General features: G+C 41.7%; 1 long non-coding RNA gene across 2 annotated transcripts in view; it reads left to right on the top strand.

Annotated features, from left to right (window-relative positions):
* LOC114017506 (uncharacterized) overlaps positions 1–2,720 on the top strand; it is a 31,365-nt gene extending 28,645 nt beyond the window's left edge. Inside the window, exon 10 of one of the 2 annotated variants that reach the window (XR_008734251.1) lies at positions 691–2,720. This is a non-coding gene — a long non-coding RNA (uncharacterized LOC114017506). The remainder of the gene's footprint in view (positions 1–690) is intronic. The other variant, XR_008734250.1, reaches the window with a different exon arrangement.
* Positions 2,721–23,677: the final 20,957 nt, after the last annotated feature.

Consider the following 23,677-nt stretch of genomic DNA (forward strand, 5'->3'; position numbering starts at 1 on the left):
CATGGCAAGGGCTGTACAAAGCCTCCTCTTTTTGTAGGAAGTTCAAATAAGAAACTTCCTGTGTCTCATTAAATCTGGAGGTAGAACGCCAGTGTTTGACTCTGAAAGGTTTATTACTCTAAACTCTATTGATTAATAGTAAAACACTGCATTTCTTAATTTACAAGCAAGTAAATCAGTTCCTAACCTATTACAGAACACTACAAGAGCCTAGCAGATATAGTAAGTCTCTGGGACGACTGCAGAAGGGAGGAGGTTGCCCACTGTCATTGAAGTTTTCCTGTGGGTATTTTTCCCCATTACCAGGACCTCTCTGATTGACAGAAATCCCTGGTTAAACACCAGTTGCTATTTCTACCACATTAGCTGTTCCCTCCTCACAAATTTGGGAGTTTTACCAACTCATTTCCCAAATCAATTTGTTCGGATTCCGCCCAGCCCTCCCTTAGTTTCAACCGGTCTAAGTAGGAAATGGAGATACTCCTGCTCTTCCGTAGGTCTGCCTCCCTGCTGATGCCTTAAGAACATCTAGGGCCAGTTCTGTAACAAATGTATCGCCTCTTGTCACCTATCTACTCAAACCACGTGTCAAACATCTAACAGGGTTGGGGTATTTTTTGGGGGATGGGGTGGGAAGGGGGAGTGAGAAAAATGTGCACTCCCTATACAGTTCTAACAATGTATTTGCAGTTTATATAATGTTACATTTTTAGGGTTAATTCATCACAGAGTTTTTGCTGATTGGCATCAAGTCCTACTGCACAATGCTGCAAGTGGATGCATTATCAACCCTACACTTCACAAGAACTGCAAAGCAAGACTAGAGACACCAGATCCAATGAAGTCAATGAGAGACTCTCTTAATTTCAACAGCGTTAGATCAAATCCCAAGCAAAGATAAAGGATTAAATATTTAATGCCATGAGGTCATTTTTTCTGTATTTTCTTTACTTACTTCAGCCCCAGAGGGAGCAATTTGTATCAGTATGGTATTGTACATCTACAGATTCCGCCCGAGAAAGTGATTTTAAAGAGAACTGTCCCAGTTCCGGAATGAAGTAGGAGCCCAACCTCCGTTTGCAGATTTACTAACACTATGATGACAAAAATAAAAATGTGTTGCCTGTAAAGCAAAGCTAAGTAAGCAGTATCAGGATGGCGAAGGACAACTGAATTAAAAATGTTCATCTTTTAATAATGATATGCATTGTTCATAAGGAGATCATTTTTTCCAGCACAGTCTAACACAATTACTCCACGTAATCATTGTTATAGTTTGCCTACTGTATCAAAATTTAATGCTATGCTCTAAAACCCATCGTCTTACAAGAAAACCTGCAGTCTCAATATGCTTCGCACGAAGATGCATTTTTCCCAGCTTTAGTGGATTTTCAAGCAACTAGAAATTCATATTTTTCAATCAAATGTAACGTTATATCTCAAGGTGTTAAGGGAGAGTCTTTGCAGAGCTACTGACTTGTTGTGCATGATGGAAAGGTATTACTTCAGCAGGATGTGATGGGTGCTCTCCATTCGCGCTGGAAATAAGTGGATGTTAATATCTGTAAGTCCGTTACATTTTTGTTAGGTCAGAGACTTTGAGGTGGAAGATAGCCTAAATAAGAGTCAGTGTTGTATCAAGCCACTTCGTGCCCTATGTCAAACTATGAATTGCTCCACTGAGCACGACTGAACACAGCTTTAGTTAACGTGAGCAGTTTTTAATAACCAGGAAGACCAAAGTGGTCATCATCAAACATAGAAATCAATAATACTCATTGGAGATCAGAGGTGAAATATCAGTTCACAAGTTGCTCTCTTACAATCTTTTCGGTATAAGGTTAGGAAGAAGTCCTACTGATTTATTATTTAAAACAAAGAATATTAAATACCAAGATTAATTCTTAATTAAACTTTTATGGTGCTAAATCAAGCATCCAGACTCTAGGAAATTTCAAACCCTGAGTTTTCTTCAGTTGTATTAACTCAGCTACATGAACACTGTATTTATCGATGTCCTAAACACTTTGTATTAGGGAATCTGAATGTCTTAATATAGAAATCAGACAAGGAACTGCTTTATTACCTAACCATGCTACCCAAACTCTGAGGACCTCCTTCCTAAGCTCTTTGCAATCACAATCTGCACCAGATTCAAGTCCTTAACCACACTCACTTCATGGATGTCTCCCCTTTGCCACTGACTGGGGCAGCAAGGATGTTATAAAATACAATGTATCAGCCTGTTTAACACAGGAAGCATTTGTTAAAGAAAACAAACAAAACCACAAACACAAGCTGACAGGCTTCCCACACAGCTTGAGCTACAGATTTGTCTTTTTTTTTCTTTTCTTTTCTTTTTTTTTTCTTTTTTTTCTTTAATCTAAAATTTCTGGAGAGCCCACAGAGACATCTTGTGCCTGGATAACATATAGCAAGTCATCAGTACAAAAGAGGAGCTGCGGTCCTTCTTCCTCTTTGCGCCAATCATCTTGGGACACCAAGGACACAACCAGCTGGCACCCACCAGCACCATGGCTTGGGAGTGCAGGTTTATCGTCTCCCTCGTCTTTAGATGGATTGAAAGAAGTTGGTGATAGAAGCTCCTGCTCTTGTGAACCCAGGCTGGCCACAGAAGTACCCAGTCTTTTTTCATCACATAGTGTCTACTGATATTTTTGAGTCATCTTGTCTTATTCAATAAAACATTTTATCTAATAGCTCCTTGTAGGCATTGATTCTTGAACCAAACATCACTGTGTTACCCACTGATAACTGCATTGCAGCGAGGAAACCTTTGGACAATGTTACTGAGCTTTGAAACCAAAAACTCAGATTCCTGTCTGAGTGCTCTTTTTCCAGTGGGAGTTCTTGGGTTTAGTTACAAAACAGGAGTTAAATTCCGGCAGTATTTGAGACAGAATTTAAATTTCAGGTAGTGACAGTGAGATGAAGTACAGGTGTTGTGAGCTGACTGGAGCACCCCGAGGGTGCTTGAGCCGTAGGCGGCAAGAGGGGCTGTGGGCTACCTCAGGGAGGGCACAGCCGGGCAGGTTGTCTCCTCTTAAACTAATTCCTCAGAGCATGAAAAAGTTTCCCCATTTCCCAAAAATATACCTGCCTCCCACTTGAAACTAGATACTATTCTGTAGAATTTATTTTAATTGGAAAATCAGGGTCAAATTATGCTGTCACATATTTTCAAGTAACCCTTTAGAAGATGGCCCCATTCCACCTGGAATGCACCCTTACTCTAGGGGACTCAGCTGCAGCGCTGGTGTAACTGCCTTTGCCTGAGAGCATAAAGAAAGGAAGGTCCGTAGGGAGAGGTGTAGGGTGCGACACAGCCCAAGAGCTCTCCACCCTGAGGGACACCATGCCTGCAGTGCTACAGAACGAAACGCGGGGGAATTTGCCTCAAGGACAAAGCAGCTGCCCGCTGACATCACCTGCCCGTGAGAGCACGCTTGGCATGGGGCAGCAGCACCTGGCTTCTCAGAGGACTTGTATCTCCAAGTGTGCTGGTTCCTAGAGGACCTTTTGAAGCACACCGGCTGTTGGGGCAGGCACCAGCACTCCATGCAGCCTCTGACTACTCTGTTTGCCTTAGGATTTTTTTTTTTTTGGGGGGGGGGGGTGGGTGGGTTAAAGGATCCAACATCACCTGGAACAGGATAAAGACAACTGCTTGGACACCCTGAACTCTGGGTTAGGTCAGGCTCTCCAGGAGAGAGGCAATACAAGAGTTCTGGCTGCCTTCCTACCAAGGGTCCCCTGGAGCCACCCCTCCTGGTGCAGTTGATTAAACAGCCATTGTAACTGTTTTCACAAAGCACAGTTTTCTCCCTGTTTTCTCTCTGGTTCCTTATTTACTCCATGCCTATATTAGCAGCAGATTATCACACCCTCTCTCCAGCTGTGTTTTATTCACTCACTGACCAGTGAAGCTAAGGTATGTTCACTGCCCCTTCAGCCCCTGGATACCCACTTTGAGGAAACAAACAGGTTCACAGGATACTTTGGGTCCTGCAGGTCCAGCCAGTGTCTAGAGAACCCATGTGAGATGCCTATTTATCCTAACGCAACTGAGCAGATCCTACTGTACCTCAAAGCACCCCCAGGCTGGATAGTCCACATAAGATCCAGTGGAGGGGGACAGGAAGATTTGTGTGCGTGTAGCATATAGTTCAGGAATACTCCCTGAGAGAGCTCTCCTGATGCCATTTGTAAAGTTGATCAATAAAGTTTTGCTGTTGTTTGCTTAACCACTAACTGTGAACCCAAACTGACCAGTGGAGATGTGGCTCACGGTGTGCACCAGTAACCCAGTGCAACAGCGGCTGTCACGCTGCCTCCCTTATTTCATGGCAATGTCGTGCCAAGGCTTAGAGAAGCTATTTTTGTGCTCGGTGTTACTGCTACACAAGATGATAATTAAGAGAAGTATGCACCGAACTGGAAGGAAATGTATAAGAAGCTCTGAGAAAGTATCCCTGAAGCTATACTAGTAATGAAAATGAAGTTCTGTTACTCAGAGCCAAAAAAGTGAGGTCATGAAAGGTGAGGTGGCACAGAATTTACTTATCCCCTATCTACAGGAGGCTCCTAAAGATTATCACTGGCTCAAAGGTACACTAATCTTTCAGAGATGAGAGAGGAATAAAAGTAACCGATTTTTAAAGGTAGACGCATGAAGTAATTGTAAGTTTGGACAAGAAAATGCCCCACATGCTCTCCCTCTCTCTTCTGAAAAGGAAATGAAAAATATTAGCCTCTTGACTGAATGGGGATTGTGACAATTTCAGAATGGTTCTTGACCTGTCCTGTAAAAAGTAGATGACTTGCCAGAGAAAAAGCAGGGGAGAAGGTGGATGATAATGTCAGAGAGTTCCAACCTGACAACTTGTGACAATACAGCCGGTATTCAGGAGAGTAGTAATTCTTACAATGTAAAAAGCCACCACCACACACATAGAGAAAAAAAAACCACACCCAAAAAAACCAACCCCACCCCCAAACCCCCATACCCCCATAAATTGGAAAATGTTTGCATAGTTGATATTTTAAACACCTGCAGAAGACAATAGGTTTAATTCCCATCTGTGTAACAACCTTCTTTGTAAAACCTTGGACAAATAAATGGATTTCTTTACACTTTAGTCCCAAACTTCTAAAATAGGCGCAGTGATATTTACCTTTCTGCACCCCAACCAAAAGCTCTTCAGAAAGGAAATTGTCTTCCACCACCAGTCAACGGAGCAGATAAATTGGCAGGTGTTTTTGTTTAGCTTGTGACCCTTCCAGAGCGCCACACGTTTTGCTGTTGCAGCCTTTGGTTAGCGGCCATGGGTCAGCTTTGCATCTTGACTGGCAGCTGAAGACTGACTTCAGCAGCTCACTGACGATCCCCCTGGGGTACCACACAGGTACACTTCCCCTCTCATGGAAGGAGCGTGATAGACCTGTCAGCAAAAAACCACAGCTGAGACATCTCTACACCCCTGCTGGCTGCTAGAGCAGGACAGCAGCGTTTAGACAGAGCAACTATTAAGGTAGACTGGAGGATACCACCATCCTGCATCAAACACACCTTAAAAAAAACCACAAACCAAACCCCCACTGTAGAGGAATGAAGCTGGGTTAATTAGCTTTGATAATGTACAACTGTGGGCTGGCTTCAGGGGCAGGGGGTGGGGGGGTGGGGGTGGGAGGGGGTGGCATGGCCAATGTAGATAAGGTGTAGCTGTGGCTGGTTCTGGTAAGGGGTTGGGCAGCCAAGGAAGAAGTAGAGAGAGGAAGAAGCAAGAGAAGAGAGAGCAGGCCCTGGGTGAGGAGAAGGCAGCAGAGGGACTGGCATGAAGAGTACGTTGGTATGAGATGGTAAAAGACCTTGTTGCAGCTGGCTAGTTTGGAGAGTGCTGTGACACACCACCACCTGCAAAAAACAACCAACCCAAGCAATATTTCTCAACCAGCTCTACCAGTGGAGAGCACCAATGGATGCTGTTTGCACTGAAGATACGTCTGTCTAATACCATTCATCTCCTTTCCAGAAAGGAGACGGTCAGATTCTTTTGGTGTATATGTCTTCATATGGACTCCTTTAGTCTGCATGATTTCAGTGGTCAGGCACCTCCTTTGGCTAGTGTTTTTTTCTATCCATAATGGATATTCACAATAGAAATTTATGTCTTCCTGTCAGTAGGTAGATAGGTTGCTTTTGTGGATTGTAAGCTGAGCATTCTATAACACTTTCCAGCAAAATGTATTCATTACTAACAAAAAAAAATAATATCTGTGAAACAGCCAAACAGGCACAAAAGGAAAATTATTTATTTTTAAACTTACTTATTTCCACACTTGCATGATACTTACACATACACATTTTTATTAGGCTTAATTGTCTCCTAGGATATTTCTGTGTCTGCTATAATGATTTCAACAAAGGGAATTTGGAAAGACATTGAAGTGTTATTCTGGTTCCTTCATATTTTACACAGGGGGGAAATTGTTATGCAGAATGCAATGCTGTGGACTTCACCTCACGATGGAGTTATTCCTGATGTACAAAACAGAAATCCACTGAGATTATGCTGATGTTGCTTGTATAAGGTCAGAATCTGGCTTTTTGTTGCTGCAGAAATTTAGATATTTTTGCTTCTTAAAACCCACTCCTTACTTCTAGCAGCATTTCACTTTTAAAATACTGCATATAAACCTGAAACAGCATAGGGCATTTCACCTTTGGACTCATACAGAGCTCTGCTTTCTTGATACAAATTTGCATTATGGAACCAAAGCTCTACTGAAAAAATAAAACAGACTGTTTTGGTTTTTTGTTTGTTTGTTTTTTAAAGGATGAAGTACTTTGTATAGGATGAAGAACAGAAAATGGGTGTTTCTTCAGAAAACCATCAGAGATGTTGCAAATAATATATTTTTTTTAAAAATGAGAACCATAATAAAACCATTGTTTGTATCAAACAATCTCATTTGTTTTGTTGTATCAATGTGACTAATCTCTCTTCACTGATCTCTGTCATTCCAGCCTTGAAAGGCTAAACCTGCATGATCTTGACAGGACTACTAAGTAGTTGAGAATTACAAGAATATAGTTTACAATGCAAATCTCTTACTGGCTTTCACAGATGCTCTAGGGCTGGCTCAAGAATCCACATACACACTCATCAGTTGACATTTGTGACAGATTAATGGAACAAATTATATCCAAGCACTGAAATGCATAGTACGTAATCACAAAGTCAGCAAGATGTTTAGAAAAGGACAGGAACCAAAAATACTTTTATTGCAGGCATTGTTAAATATTGAAATTTCATTGTTTTGTACAACACTGTGCCATGAAAATAATCTGACATCTGATCTAGTAACTCACTGGAGCATAAAAAAAACCCTCAAGAATAACATTTATCTACCTTTTAAGCAATCTACTTCCAGAGTGGATCATGTCACCTGTTGCTCTGTGCACAAGTAATGCTCATCCTTACAGAAAAAGACCAGTGGCATAAGTCAGCGTAACTTTGGGTACTGGAGGAGCTGTGCTTATTTCCTAGTTGTCTTTTCAATGCTGTTCTGATGGTGAAGCAGGGGGGAGGCCTGTCTCCAAGACACAGGCATTTTGATGTGTCCCTGTACTGTACACCCAGCCTACCTCTGCCTCCCCAACTTCTCTTGCTAGTGCAACATGTCAGTGCAGTGTAGTAGGATGTAGTAGCGGGATTGAACAATTTGCAAGGTATCTGCAAGCAGTGAGTACCCATCTCCTGCTGGTTCATGGGATGAAAAAGGACCCTAGTGAGGCTGGCAGCTTTGCTTAGTCCCTCTACAGGGCCAGAGACTGCATTTGCTACAGGGAAAAGATGGAGAGCAGATGGGAGGTGGGCAAGCATGGATGGGGAGGACCCAAAAATCTGACAGTTTGCAGATTATTTTGTTCTTGTCCTTGGGGCACCAAAAACATGCTTCGTCCACAGCACTAAACCACTCTGAGCCAGCCCCCGGGTATTCTCCTTTCAGCACTTCGTATTAGATGAGTATTCTGTCTTTAAGAGCTTTAAGACATAACACACCCAGGCAATGACACGCCTGAACAGGCCACGTATGGTCGCTGTATGTCTGCTGCCATGGCCAGTTTCTAAACCTTGAGCTGCTGGGCAGCAGATGGATTTCATCCGTAGCTGCAGAAGCTGAAGAAGCCCCACCAGTGAGTCCTTCTGTACTGTAGATAGACACTTTTTGCCTTAGAAAAGAAGAGTGTTTAGCTTCTCCCTGGGAAACAGTTCCCACACTGTTTCCTCCAAGTAGGGCAGTCTTGAAATATCTCACAAGCTACACCCAGGCCAGCTACAGAAGCTGCATCAGACAAGGTGAGAAATTCGTAACATGATCAGAAACTGCTTTGAAACAAGGTACATGAACATTTTAGGCGAGTACTAGGGGTAGGGCCAAGTAAGAACCCTACAAGTAAGAAGCCTGCTGTTGTCAAGAGTTACCCCACGTGCCTTGGGTCTTCCAGTTTCTCTTATCCCTCCTGTACACGTAGAGTACTTGCTGTTTTCTGGAATGTTAGAGCTTATAGAATTTGCCAAATAAAATAAAATTTTAAAAAAAAGTCAAATGCTTTTTTTCCCCAACAACAAAATTCCAAAATTGCCAAAGCCAAGAGACATAATTCTGAGGACAGGGTGAAAGAGATAGAAAACAAGTTATCTCATGACAGATCTTATCTCTCTGGACCCCACATCTAAGAGTTTTGGTCTATTCAAGCTCCAAGTCCTTTGCCTTTCAAAGAGCAGTGGCATTTGTGTCTCTGTGCTGTCTTTAGTGAAGAGTTTGCATCCAAAAAGCTCACCCATCTCATAAAGCATTGCAAGAGACTAAAGCAGATCAAACCAGCATTTGGGTCAGTTGGTAATTTACTTTGGCAGGAGAAAATTAAAAGCAGTTCTGATCTCCTTTGTCTGCTTTTGTATATTCATTTATTTTGTAGCTGCCATGCCATACAATTTCCACTCTGAGATCTGCCAAACACCAAAACCTTTTATGAGAAAAAATTACTGTACTGACAGAATTAAACAGCTGGATAAATGTAGATTCCCCAGCAGCCTTTTACGGTCCTTGCTCCAGGTGCAGGATTCCTAGAAGTCTGTGACACTGGAAGTGTTTGAAAGGCATCGTGATGTGCGCAGACCGAGCAGCCCCAGCTGACAGAGCGTGCCTTCCCTGGAATGAGCGGCTCCGTCCACTTACACCCAAGCTGTTGGTTGGCATGATCTGCTTTTTGTCAACATCATACATAATTACGCTAGCAAATTTGTTTCAATAAACACATCATATTGAATACCATTGTTCCTTAATTTAAACCCAGACTTTCTCATCACAAAATATGTGCTGTGCAGCTTTACCACTGGCACTAGTGCACAGCTCTAACCACCTCACTTCCCCACCTGCATTAAATCCTAATGGGTCTTTGTCCCTCCTGCCTTATAGAATCTCTTCCAGCATCACATTTCACCCTTAGCAGCAAACTCCCAGCACGTATGCTGCATTTGGAATGAGACAAGTGAGCTAGCATGGCTAGACAGAGCTGAACTGACTAATTCAGCTGAATAACATGGGCTGTTTGACAGAGCAAGAGCCTTGCCTTTATTTCCTTTTGTTAATAGCCATGTACTCCCACACACCAATCTCAACAATGACAAGAGACCTTAACCGTAGACATTATATCATCCCTAAAAACCTAACCCATAGAATCCAGGGGAAATTGTCAGATATTACATTAGCTGACATTCTTGTTTATTCAGGGAACTATATATACATTTGAAGCCATAGCTGACTAATATTCTGATGGTCGATGTGTGCTTCTCTATTACTTTCCATCTATTACACACTGAACAAAAGGCTAGAAAGCGCAGACATCAAGGGGAAAAATTCTAGTTCCACTAGACTAGCTAAAGCTGTCTGCTATTAAAAGGGATGATAGGTAATCTATAAAATAATTTCAACAACCCCACAAGGAAAGAATCCCACTATCAGTGTAACACTAGTGGCTGGAAGATAATTTATTCAACAGTGAAAAGTGAAAGTTAGTCCACAAGAAAAAAAAAAAAGAAAAAGATGTTTTTACAATATAAACTACATTGTTTTATGATGTATAGACCAGCATCTTCAGAACTCACTGTGGAGGAATTAAGGAAGTTTCAATCAAGATCAAAGTTTGGGCCACATCACAAGGTTAGATATGAAGAACAGAACTCTCTACCAGGAACAGAACGCTATCTAAATGAAGTTTAAAACACAGACAAACACTCTGGACAAGGAGCCCATCTTACTGAACCCACTGCATTTAGGATAAAATAAGTTTTCAAGTCACGCTCCAAACCAAGTCAGATTTTTAGTTCTGTCTTATGAAGAACAACCAGAAATTCAGAACTCAGTTCTTTGTCCCTGGTAACTGCTGTAGCAGCAAACTTTTGATATCCTTCCACCTTTTCACATTTGGGGATCAACCTCAACAGAAGTTAGGAAAAAGTCCCTGATGGTTGTTTTGGCAGCCAGCAGACGCGGTACAGACATGCACCCTCAGCATGCCCCGTATGCTTTCAAATCATAGAATAGCAAACTTAGCCCTGTACTGCCACGGTTTCCCTTATGGTAGCATATTCTTAGGTTATAGGAGCCACACAGATCATTTATGATGCAGAACCAATATAGAATACACAGAATGCCAGATCCTGCCCTCTACATTATTTGGTAAATCTGGAGTTCTTCTGAATGCTGACCTGATCTATGAAATCAAAAGGCCTTTATTGTAAAACTTGTAACTAATGTTTATGACCAAGCCTATCATTAGGGATTTTACAGCAAATTAAGAAGTTGGCAGTGTTAGGTTTATGGTTGGACTTGATGAACTTCAGGATTTTTTCCAGCCCCTATGATGCCCCATATACTTTCCCGATGGGTATGATCGTATATAGCAGTAATCAGTTAAGTTATATGGTTGGGAATCACAGCAAAGAGAAAGACGACTAAGAGTTTGAAAGTGTCTCTTTGTGTTTTAAAGGACTCATTTATTGGCCTACCACAGTGTTACCCAGTATTGTTAACACAAAATGTAATGTTCCTGTGGCTGCCAAAAACTGGCTGCAACATTCCTGGAAAACTGGGGGCAGATTCAAGCTTGGAAAGTGAATTAAGGAGCAATTCCAGCATACCTGTATAGTTCCAGGAGACCCACGAGACTGGAAGGGTTGAAGCTGGGTTTTGCTGCACAAGTGGATGGGGTAGCTGGCAACTAGGAGCTGAACCGCTTTCAAGGGAAAGCAAACTCCAAGTGACCAAGATTTTGTAAGCAAGACATGCAGAGGATGGAGCACCACAAGGCTCTGAACAAAGATGGCTGAGGCTGACACAGAACTGGGCTGGAGTTTTCATTTGAAAACATCTTTCGAACCACAGTGCCGGCTACCTGCCGTTCTGCTCCAGCACCCAGGCTGCCCGCTGGTGAGGCACCCCCCATGGGCACTTGGCCATGAGTTTGGGTGTCCGAACAGCACGGGCGGTACTGCGTGGGGATGCTCGGGGTGAGCCATGCAGGGGGTACACAGCACACTGTGGTGCCATACAGATGCACCAGCCTGAGCCACAGATGGTGCAGAGCAGAGCACTCAGTCCGAAAGCATGACCCGGCTGATGGAATGGGAATGGCTGCTCCCTGACAGCACTACAGAAGGCTGCATGTCATAGGCATAAAACTAGCCTGACACAGAGTTAGAGACCCCTGAGAAAAAGAATCACAAAGATTACCACAATTAATAATTTTAACTTCGCTTATTTTAGGAAGCTTTTTTTTTTTTTTTTTTTAACTGCAAAGAACATTTTTCTGCTGCTCTAAATTGGGAACTAACATTAAGTGGAGTGAGTGAAGTGAGAAAGTTTGGTGTCAGATTATTTTAGCTATGGCTTCCTAGAAAGTCAGAAATACTTTTCTGTAATTTAGTGCAATTAATTAGTTACACCTAGAGAATTTCATGTGGTAGGTATAAACGAGGCAGCCTTGTTAATCCAGATTGATACAAAACTGCCTTTTAAATAGTGTTAGAATCCTTTTGAATCATTTTTCTTACTTACAGCTGTATTTCTATTCTTTAGTTAAACAGGCTGGGAAAGTATTGAAACAGAAGCCACTTTTTCCCTAATAATTATAACTATGTCTTTTTATCATCTGTATCAAGATTGTTTCTGCAGGGTTTTATACATGATTTTGCTCCCAATTCCAAATAAATGCCCAGACTTTGGTATTACAATGGAGCAACTCATCATGCTAAGTGAAACCCACGTACTACTTCCCTAACCCAGGACAAAGAAGAGACATGCAAGAGAGGATAATGTTCAAAGAGGGACAGATTACTGTAGCATGAAATGTTTTTACCACTGCTACAGCCCATGCAACAAATCACGCAGGCAGAGGCAGTCACAGCTCAAACTTTCCAGGAACTTTGCTTTACTGCCTTGACTGTCACCTGTTTGTACATTAGACATTGCTACGATCAGTTTGCGCTCCTACAGCTAAGTGCCCTCCATCGAGAGTTCCACAGACAGTAGCAGCTCCGAGCTGTGATACCCACCGAGCGCCCAGCACCGTGTACTTCCCCAGCACCGCCAGTCTGTCCAACACCGAGCAGCACCACAGCCTGACTCTGTTCTCCACTACACAAAACAAAGCCTCCCACCCTGAACTTCTTCTGTAGTCTCCCACCTCCCATCTGCTTCCTCATCCATCCTTTCTGCCCAGATGTGGTGGGACTTGGGAGAAAGGCAATGGCAACTAACTGAAAGGTGAAGCTTAGAAAGACTTTTCTGGCCAAATATATTCCATTTACAGGGAAACAGCCAATTCAACAGCCGGTTCAATTTAGCAGCCTGAAGAATCCAGCCCTTTGATTCCCCATCTGAATTTCTGCAGTCAAACATTAAAAATGATTCAAGGCAGAGATAACGCAGTTTCAGTACTGGCAAAACCTCTTCAGCTGCTCGTCATTCAGATACATTTTTGAATTCCTGAGCAGTGTAGGAAGCAGCAAAGCTTGTAGTTTATGCCTGGCCCAGTTACAAATAGAGACAAGCTATTACTTTCTCTTTCCAAGAACTCATTCAATTGAATCCAATTTTGAAAGCTTTGGAGAATCATTTGAAATATAAGGAATTTTAGGTTCCTTCTGAGCCTTCACAGTGCCTTGACACTGGATTATTCATCCACATCTTGTCAGCGGCTTGGAGGCTATAAATTCAAGCAGAACTAATAGCAAAATAGCTTCTTTGATTACATTGTGAAGGTGTAGCTTGTGTAAGCAAATATCGGGCAAACATTCTCACTTCTGCGAGCTCTTACAGATACTTCAAGTGGAAGTATTTTTAGTGTAATTGCTATTAAATGAATTATAGGAAACCAATATAATTTTATAACTGGTGAAAAATATTGCTACTTTACATCATTAAAATGATTTTTAGAACTGCTGCAATCACATTTTGCCTATATATAGTCTGTCAGTATATCCAAGATTCATAAAAATAGGCCAGTTTCATATACCACTTGAAATACAGTTTATGTGCAGCCAGAAACATTTTATATTCTGCAATATGTGCTTTTCATTCTTCAGCACGTGCTCATCGTACCATATACAACACCTTTCCCCTCTGCATTCACTGCAGTGTCACTTCCCGATGCCGCTGCGTCAGGTGTGCAGTTCTCTAAGCATGCCCTGTAGCCCAGACATGGTCTGTCTGTGGAGCTACAGGAAAACGTTTGGAAGATCAGCACGAAGTTATACTGAGAGATGTTTTCTCCAGCAGCCCTTTACCTGGCACAGATCATTTTCCCTGTCACAACCACCAATTCATGTTTTCAGGGCAGGCGGAATAGAAACTCCACACACAGGCTGTCCTTGCCTTCCCACTCACCACCTGCTCGCTTGATAGGGGACATCGGAGCCATGAGGAACTCGCCATCTCTGATGAGCTGTCCATTGTAACGAAGCTAATCAGGACAGGGATGCTGCAGTGACTTTTCTCTTCTACCTTATTTCCCTGCAGAAATGCCAAATGCAAGTTACCCTCACATCCAATGTGATTAATTAGCAAACCAGTGAGTCTGAAAATCTATAGATGATGACAGATGGTGGGGCTCTCAGGAGCAAGTGAATAGGACTTCACTTCCTGTTTGTTTATTACTGGAAACAACATTACCAGCCTAATGCTCACACATCCCGACATTATTCTCCAGTTAAACAGGACTGTCTATAGCCGCTGCAATGGGTCCTCTTACAGGCTGGCACATAAGTGCTGACGAGGGTCGGTTATGGCAGAACACTCGTCCCACCCACGCAGATGTCGGCTGTCTTTTACAAATAACAGCTCAGCAGTATGGGGGGAGAGCAACAGAAGGCAGCCTGGGAGGATGAGGAGCTTAAGCAAAAGCAGACCCCTCCTGAATAATCAGGAGAAAGAGGTGGCCATAAAAAACGACCCCATAATCTAATGCCTACTGCACTCTGTCATCCAAGATGACCCATAACTCTGTTTACAGACCATGCAGAACTTATTTTCTGCAGTATTTTTAGACTGGTCATGAACTGTTGGCTCAATAATTTGACAGTTCAATTCACAGGAGAACAGGGAGGAAGAAAAACTGTCCCAGAACACTAATGAGTGCTGGGAGACACAGGATTTTGATGAGTGGCCCATCGTTGGTCTTGCCGTGTTGGCAAAGGGCAATCTCAACAAACAAGCATAAACCGATTCACGGCACTAAACACAGCAAGAAAAATAAATCTGTCAGTGTTATTTTGCAGAAGAAAATGCTTAAAAAAAATGAACTTTAATATCTAAGCTCAGCACTGATGGCTGAGCTTGCATTTGTACACTGTTTCAGTGGGGAGCAATCTTCATCTCGCTTGAGCAGTCAATGGAAGAGACATGACTGACTACTGTCATTGCTTATGTAAATGAATGGCAAAGACTATAAAGATGTAAAGATGAGGGACATCAGCAGGCAAAGGAAGGCCCAAGCCACATCCATAGAATCAACAGCCAAAAAAACCCCCTGAACAAATAACAAAAACATCCAACAACCTCCCCCCAAACCAAGCCCCTGCAAAAGAAAACGCGTGTTTTTAAAGAAAAAAATCCTCCTCTCTGCTGATGATTTCCTCTTTCGCTCTGCAGTGATTATATTATCAAGTTTCCCTAATTACAAAGAAAAATAAATCCTTGTTTGCCATTCTTTTACTTCAGGTAATCTACTCTTAATTGGCCATTTTACTGAGCAATCGATTGTACTTCACTCACTTTCCTGGATTTGAATTACAGAATTATGAGTGGGAAAAATACTAGCTACTGAAGACTACATCATTGTCATCCTAGTATTAGGATGAAGTTCTGCCTGGGCAAAGGATTCCTTTGCAGCATTTAAGCTCTATTCTGAGTAGGAAGAAATGAGATCTTGTGCTCCTCTTCGGCACAGATCGGGAGCCATCCATTCTTACCAGCCAGTGCTGAGTAGCTTTGGTGAAGTCAGAGGATCACCCATAGGAATGGCATCTCACATATAAGCATTAAGGGCTGTCCCATTTTAACTTGACTGTGGTTCTTCCCATCCAGTGAGCTATTTATTGTAGCCATTGCAAAATAAACTGTTGTTTAAAATGTCAGGGAGCATAGCGAAAATAAGAGGAGTGAAGAAATAGCTGGAATCCAATAGAGTATTGCTATACGATATATATACAGTATGCATCACACAAAAGATGCCATATTTATGATTTAATAGGGTTTACTATTTTGAAAGTTAGAATTAGCTTCCAATGTATTCTATTAGCGAAGCTGCAACATGTTAAGTGAACGTGTGAAGGCATTGTTGGTAGCTACAATTTCCCACGTAATTGAATGTAGAAGGAATAATAATAAAAAAAGGAGTTTGTAGTATATGCCACCACAATGGACAGTTATAATATTTTTTATGGTTCTCTTGTAATGGAAATATCAAGTTCATGGGTAAGCACTGTAATTGCGGGTAAAAGACAACAATATATCATATTATGTAAAGAGCCAGGAAAGGTTTCTTGGCCTCAGATTCATCCCAGTTCTTTACTGCATTGGAACAGCAGAAAGCGATGACTTTGGCACTTATGGAATTTGTAGTATACATGATATTTGTCTCTCATTGCTACCAGCAGCCAACCAAGTTTTGCAAACGCCAATTTAAAGAGTTGCCTGAAACATGCCTGTAAAGCACAAAGCTTGGTTATGTTTGCAGCTATCGGACCAAGTGCCCCCCTGCAACTGGATAAACAGAAGAGTAAAGGAAGTAAAAAATCTTACAATAATCACAGAGATGGTAAAACACTGGTGGCCAAATCTTCAGGTCTTGCAAATTTGTATTGCTAGTGTGGAAAACCCGCAAGGTTCCTAATTACCATTATGTAGCTGACCCCAAGTGTCTAACCTTTGTCACGTTTTGCTACCTTGACGTATAGAAACCAAATCCTTGTTCTACGTTCCCAAGAACATCTGTAATTCCTATGTAGGCACTTAGTTTCTAAGAACTACCATGGAATTTTTACATAGGTAGTATTTTTTAAATTTCAGGCTTTTAAATAAACAAAGTTAATTATCAGACCCACATCACATCTCAAAAGACAATAGTGTAGAATAAAGCTGAACCGGCATTTGAATATTACTGTACCTCAAGTGAGGAAAAATACCTTACAGTTCAATTTGCCCACAAAGAAACCCTTTTTGATGTAGAAAAACACCCTCAACCCTGCATCAGAAAAAGCAGAATAAAGAAGTTTCCCTTCAGCATAAAATAATTATATAAAGTTTCTAGATACCCGTTACATCTTCAAAAAAGTCATGCATGCGCTTGAGACAGCTCCACATAGTCAGTGTAATATTCCATTCATTATTAGGGGACAGGCTGGCCTGAAAGGCTAAGTTAAAAATATATTCACATAATAAGGTTGGGGTTTTTTGGTCTCGGTTGCAGTAAAAGCTATTAAAAGAGAGACTTAGAAAGCTAAATATTCTATAAAATTTACTAGCACAAGTTTCAGCTTGGTATGCCTGTCATTCTAATGATAAAGCTGTGTATTCATCTTCACCTTTAAGGTTCAGTGTATTGTCTATTATTTCACTGCTAGCTCTGGAACATACTGGAACACAATAATCTTTGTGGTTACAAGCAGACTTAGAAACTGCTGCCTCTCATTATGTATTTTCTATTATAGGGAAAGAATATTTAGTTTCTTTCATTTAGTCCATTTGCTTCAGGATCTTTGAAAGTACAAATGAATGTGAAAGTCTCAAGAAGGCAGGCATTTGCTTTCAAAACAGCAGATTTGAATGGTTAAATGGTGTGGAAATAATTTACAGCATAATTTTTCTTCTTTATGCCTGTGTCTCCTGCCTGTTATTGGAAGTTCTTTCAGACATGGACTGTTTCTTACCATGGGGTCTACTGTAAAATACTAGAGGTAGAAAAGGCATGACATTTGCTATAGCAGGCTCTCCAACCAATTCTCCACTTTTCTTGTTTTTCAGGTCTCCAAGGCAGCGAGTTCAATGTCTCTAATAAATAGTAATTAAAGGCAGGGGTAAGGAGGAAGAGAAACAGGAGACATTTTGCTCAAGAGAAAGGAAAGGACAATACCATCACTTTTTAAGCAGGTATATTAAAATGATACCTGCTTTGGCTTAGCCCCAAGCTGCTAGCAGACTTATTTAAAAGGAACAAGTCATTTTAATTAGCTCTCCCTGGACTCATGAACATGTGGGTCCCAGGTGGTGGGGGAAGCAGAGAGAAATAAATATGTATAAACTTAAATGAAGAGCAGGCTGGACTTGTTGCAAGCTGTCTCCACTCTGCCAGTAATCACTTTCAACAATACAAGTCCACAGTGACCTCTGTTGTTGCTTTCATATTGGAGATTAAAAGATGAAGCACTCATACCACAGCTGGTGAACACGCTGTGAGCTGGGAAATCAATGGCTCTTTCAGACAAGTCTCTGTGCAAAAAGGGTTATCAGACATGAAATAATTAATTTTAACTCAACTATTTAAAAATATATCCTGCAAAAAGAAAAATGGCCTTTCCTGATAAAAAACAAGGCAAACAGATTTTTTTTAAGCTCGTATTTCCTACATGACATCAGATGCCTCCCATTTTAGGATAGAAATTGAATCATATATATACTTTTTTCCATTCCTTTTCTGTTTACGTACTTCCTTATTGCACTAAATCTACTTCTGGCAGAAGAATTTCAAGTAGTCCCCTACCTTCTCCGATGTTCTACAGTTTCTCAAGGGTGACTGTCTCCAGCACTGTATCACATAAAACCTACAAGCAGTGGGGCTTGAGAGACAAGAATCTATCCAGAAAGGCAGCCTCACAGGGTGGTAAAGGATTAGAACAGAATTGCCCCCGAGTTACTTCTGATAGTTAAGCAGCTACATGTTCCACGAGTACCTGCAGCTTCTCCTGTTATTTCACCTGAAGACTGTTAGGAAGACATGCAACATTTTCCTGTGCTACAGACACAGTGCATCCTCTCTCTTCAAAGGCAGTGCAAAGCTGGTGTAACACCCAAGCTTCCTATTTCCTCTAGGAGGCAATATAGGAGTAAGGGAATTGAAATCTCTTGGCAGGAGCCTGAACATCGGGCTTACTAGTCATACTACGAAGGCAGCACGCAGGGGTTGGATACTCATCTGCAGAGGGGTGAGACTGATCTCAGCCATGCTCAACCTTCCTTGGCATTTGGGTTGGAGTAACACTTTTCCCACAGCCTAACACCTTCTGTGTTGCTGAGGTTTAAAAGTCAACCCCGTCTGAACTTGGAATTGAACCAACATAATTTGAATGCTCCAGCCACGGTGTCTGAAAGGGGGACCTTTGCAGGCTTGTTTTCCTCCTATACTGTACCAAGCTGCTAAGGAGTGATAAGCAACTCAGCATGAAAAGAAGCTCAAGACAGCATTTATTTTTCCTCCATGTGTAACAATAACAAACTGGATATTGATCCCTTTTTTGGAAAATAGCCTCCATTTGTGATTTAGGAACAACAGCCAGGTTAATTGAACAGTGCAGCTTGTTGTTTGACCTTCTATCTTTCCTGGGCATTTTTACAATTCCTCCAGAGAGCACATAATGTTTGAGTAGATGATACACCGTGCAACTGGATAGAAAGGAACAAACAGCAGCAGACTTCTACAAACACTGAGAATAGCTGAACGGTGTAACAGTTTTCCAGCAATTCTCAGGCTGGATCTCACGTACCCCGCATGGACAGAGCACGATTTATTCAATTGTTTAAACCCAGAAACGTTTACTATTAACTAAGGAAAGTGCCATTAAATAAGCCATTGCACAAATGAAAGTCATGCCAAACACCACGAGACACGAAGAGCGTAGGTGTGCTTCCCAGCACACATTCTGCAGCAGCAAAGCGGTCCTCCTGCTTCGCAACACAAGGCCTGGCACTCTGTCAGGACAGTTTATCTAAAGCATCTCAGAAGAAAGTATCAACCAATTCAGCAGATGCTTGTTAAAAAATGTTCAATACTGAACCTTAGGACTTCAACCTCAGTGTATTTACCGCTGCAGTTCTTCCCACTCAGAAACTATCCAAAGACTTTGATTTTCTTACGTACTTGCTCACTATTCAGTTCTCAACCCATTGCTTTTTTCTTGTAGTTTTTGCAGCTCTAGATGTGATGCTTGTTGCCTAACCCCCTCTCTGGGACACAAACTGTTCTGTGAATATAAGGAGAGAACTGATGAAGCTCTGTAACTGATTATGTGAGATTGTCTGGCATCAACTATTGCTCAAATCCAGTTATATAAGACTCTGAAGTATTTGGAATATCTAAAAATAACCCCTCCTCCAGCTGGTTCTTCCATGAACCCTTATCATCTGGAATAATTGGTAGCAATGGCAGGGCAGAGGCTGTTCTCGGATACAGCCTGGGTGGAGGGGGAGAGGAGGGCTGTAGAAACCACCTTCCATTAGCATCACTGCACACTACAGCAGACAGACCCACGCAGAAAACACAACAATTCTGTATTGGGGATCACTGGCTGCCTGGCAAAGGAGGTCATTTGGATAAAGCTTAGCTGCACATGTGGCAATGTCTTGAACTCCTCCTTCTGTGGGATACAACACTCAAAATCACCACCTGCATGCTGATGTTGCAACTCTTTTAGTAATTAGGGTTTTTTAAATTTTAAACTTAATGCTATATACAAGGCTTGAAGGCATGGCAAGCAAGATACAGCGATCTCCAAGACAATTAAAGTAATTAAAACATCCAGGAAAAGTATCATTGCTTAGCATTTCCCACCAACGTTGTTGCCATACCCTTGACCTTATCGAGTCCTATCCTACTGTTACGGAAGTTTGAAGAAACTTTCTTCCTGGCACGGGCACACACATTCCAGGTCAACAGGCAGGCAGGTTCAGGTAACAGTCCTACCAGTGACTCATGCCATTCCAGGTGAATAGTTTCATCTGTCCCTTCCCACACTTCCATCAGCAAGACCACAACTCACTCAGACTCTGCACAGCACCAAATGCAACTGGACAATCAAGTTCAAGAGAAACTTCTAGGAACTACCATCATCCAAATGGAAATGGTGCCAGATGGAAAATACTATTGATTTTACAGCAAATGAGAAATTACATAGTGTCCCAAGCCAATTCATCAGTAATTCACTACTGGGGGAGTCTGCCTTCATTCCCATAATAGCTCTACAACATAACTACACTTCGAAGCCATCAGGAGCAATATTTGCCTGAATTTTCAGTATATACATCAGGGGCAAAAGCTGCAGCTGTAACACAAACAATTAAAATATTCACCCTTGTGCAGAGATCTAGGGCAAAGTTCTGTGCATCAGACATCTCCTGTTGCTGTGAATATTTGAGCTGTGAGCAGGTCTACGTCACCACAATAAACTGTGCCCTTGGTGATCATTGGGAAGTGAGAAACTGTTTGATTACTGAAATGATGGGAACTGAGCAGGTATACTCAAAGTTAGGAAAAAAAGCTTGTTCCTTTTGATAATAGTTTTATTTATTAATGAAATTCATCATGGTCTAATGTCATCTAAATTAGCCTCAATTAATTTTTTAATTAATCAGGTGTGTTCCTGGTAATTTCTTTCTCCTATTAGATTTTTCAAGAACCTTCAAATGATAAAAGGAATTTTAGTACAAAGAAATTGAGAGGTTTCTTTTTAATAGGCATTCGAGATAGGAATAGAATAGATAGAGAAGTTGTGAGGGTGAAACTCATCAAACTGCTTTGAAACTATATATTAGAAGTCAATTATTATATCAAAGTCACCACAAATCATCAAATAACCTCATTACCCATGATTTTAGTTTTGTTTTTAATTTTCAAAAGTGACAAAGGCTAATGCAAGTTTTTCACTCAAACTCCAAACCATCCCAGCGGCAAATTAGACTGACTGGACATTGAAAGGGAGACACGACTGTGAAAGCCTTTCAAAATATTGTGCGTGTGTCTGGGCCTCAATTATACAAGAAGCCTTTGAAGACAAATTAAGTACTTTCTAACTCTTTTTAGAACTTTATTTGCACCTGCAGAAGATCAGACCCATACAGATCAGATGTTCTGTGCTGGCATTTTGCATTAGGTGGATTTCAGTCACCAGTTTCACTTCAGTCACAACAGGAGTGAGACTAACGGTGTTGAACAACTCCAAGCAGCTACCCACAGGAGGAGCAAGCAGCCACTGCTCAGGGAGACTCAAGACAGCACATTTTATATGGGAAGTGCCGCCATGCCCCAGCGGCTGGGACACCACACCGAACCTCAGCGTTCTCCATTGCTTCTTATCAGCACCGAAGCATCCAGCCCTACTTCCCCCTCTGCCTCTCCCTGCAGCATTATTTGTGTAGGAACCTGCTTCACCCAGGACTTGAACTGGTGGGCTGGTGTCAGGGGACCCCCCAGGGCAGGAACGGAGCAAGGCTTGGTGCAGTCCGTATCTATACTGTGTTTGGAGCAGACCTTCGAACGAAGGGATCCAGAGAGGTTCCTTGAAAGGTCACCATATTGGGCAAAAAGGAGCAAAATAATGAGTAACCAGAACTGTCAGCATGGCTCCTCAGGGTGCTGTGCTTCTCAGGACCAGGCCCTAAGCCTGGCCCTCGGTGACAGCAGGATAGGGCCACAGGATACGGCAGGTAGCATTTCTCCCCAGAATGGATCTGAAGTGTGTTAGTAGGAGTCATACAGAATGCCTGCATTTGTTAATCAAAATAAGAATGACAAGCAGTCTGTAGTTTGTCTTAGGCTGGGTATGCAGGGGAAAAGAGGGGAAAAAAACCTGTCAGAAATGAAGAGAACAAAATTGTATTTCTCTCTCCACCTTCTGAGAATTGCCAGAGGGAGTCTTTGGGGATGTAACTTATGTATAAAGTGAGACTGTTTTATCTAAATCAGCTTGCTACAGTATATTACACATTCTTTACTATTACTTTGATGTTTCTAAAAATGTGATTGTGAGGCTGTATAATCTGAAATGAAATTACAACTTTTTTTTGCCACAGAGAGAAAAAAAAAAAAAAAAAAAAAGAGAAACCAATGCCACTGACATGTTTGAGAACGCATGATCTGTTTTGATAGCACGTTGTATTTACAAAGCCTGTCCCCAGGCAGGCTGTGTTAAAACGAATTTGGAATCAAAAGGCATGCGGTCAGTCTAACCGGGAATGATTCTGGTTTCTTTCTAGCAGTACAGAAATGACACAGAACACAGAGGATCCAAAGCATGCATCCAGATATACATCCTCAGAATTTAATTAGACAGAATTATTCTTGTCCACCTAGGATAATTGCAACATTACATTTTGATGGCTGTTAGCATCACATATGCTTAGAGAATAATAGTGTTTCTTCCATGTCTATTTTTGATTTAATCAGGCCATCACTCATTACCATCATGCATGGCCGGTTCTACAAGATGAGAATGTATAAAAAACAACTTGCCTGTTAACAGAGACCTTGAGCTACATGTCTCTGGCATGCTGCTTAACAGTCTTTTGTTCTCAGCTGCAACAGCGAATTCACCAATGCTCTTGCCAAATCCATACCTCATCTAAAAATAAAAATCCGAGAGAGGCTTCAGCCAGGTGTGCCGATTGCAGTGGTTATTTCTGGCTGTAACTGCACGGCATCGCGGCATTTCCTGACGCAGCCTTCACTTTAGGACTGAGATCCCACTGAAGGCAGTGCATGTCTCATGCATGGTTCTTTGGAACATAGTTCCTGAAAGGCTCATTAAACATATGCTTGGATGACCTGGGAATGAAATCACAAACAGCTTGGCATTTGTCAGCACACCACCAAGCCACTGCCATGGGCATGTTTTTGTAGTTAGCCCTTCTCAAACTTCGCCAGGTGAATGGTCTGACACCTGATTACTTCTGTGCTGTTGCAACAGCATCAAAAACCACCTAGGAACACTTGTAGATTTTTTTGGTCCTTGTATATATACACACACATTCTAAAAAAAAAAAGGCATAAGCATGTGGCTACTTCTTAGCATACGAGTGGTCACAGTGGGACTAGCTTTAT

The sequence above is a fragment of the Falco cherrug genome, chromosome 1 (assembly GCF_023634085.1).
Source record: "Falco cherrug isolate bFalChe1 chromosome 1, bFalChe1.pri, whole genome shotgun sequence".
In the NCBI taxonomy this organism is placed as follows: domain Eukaryota; kingdom Metazoa; phylum Chordata; class Aves; order Falconiformes; family Falconidae; genus Falco; species Falco cherrug.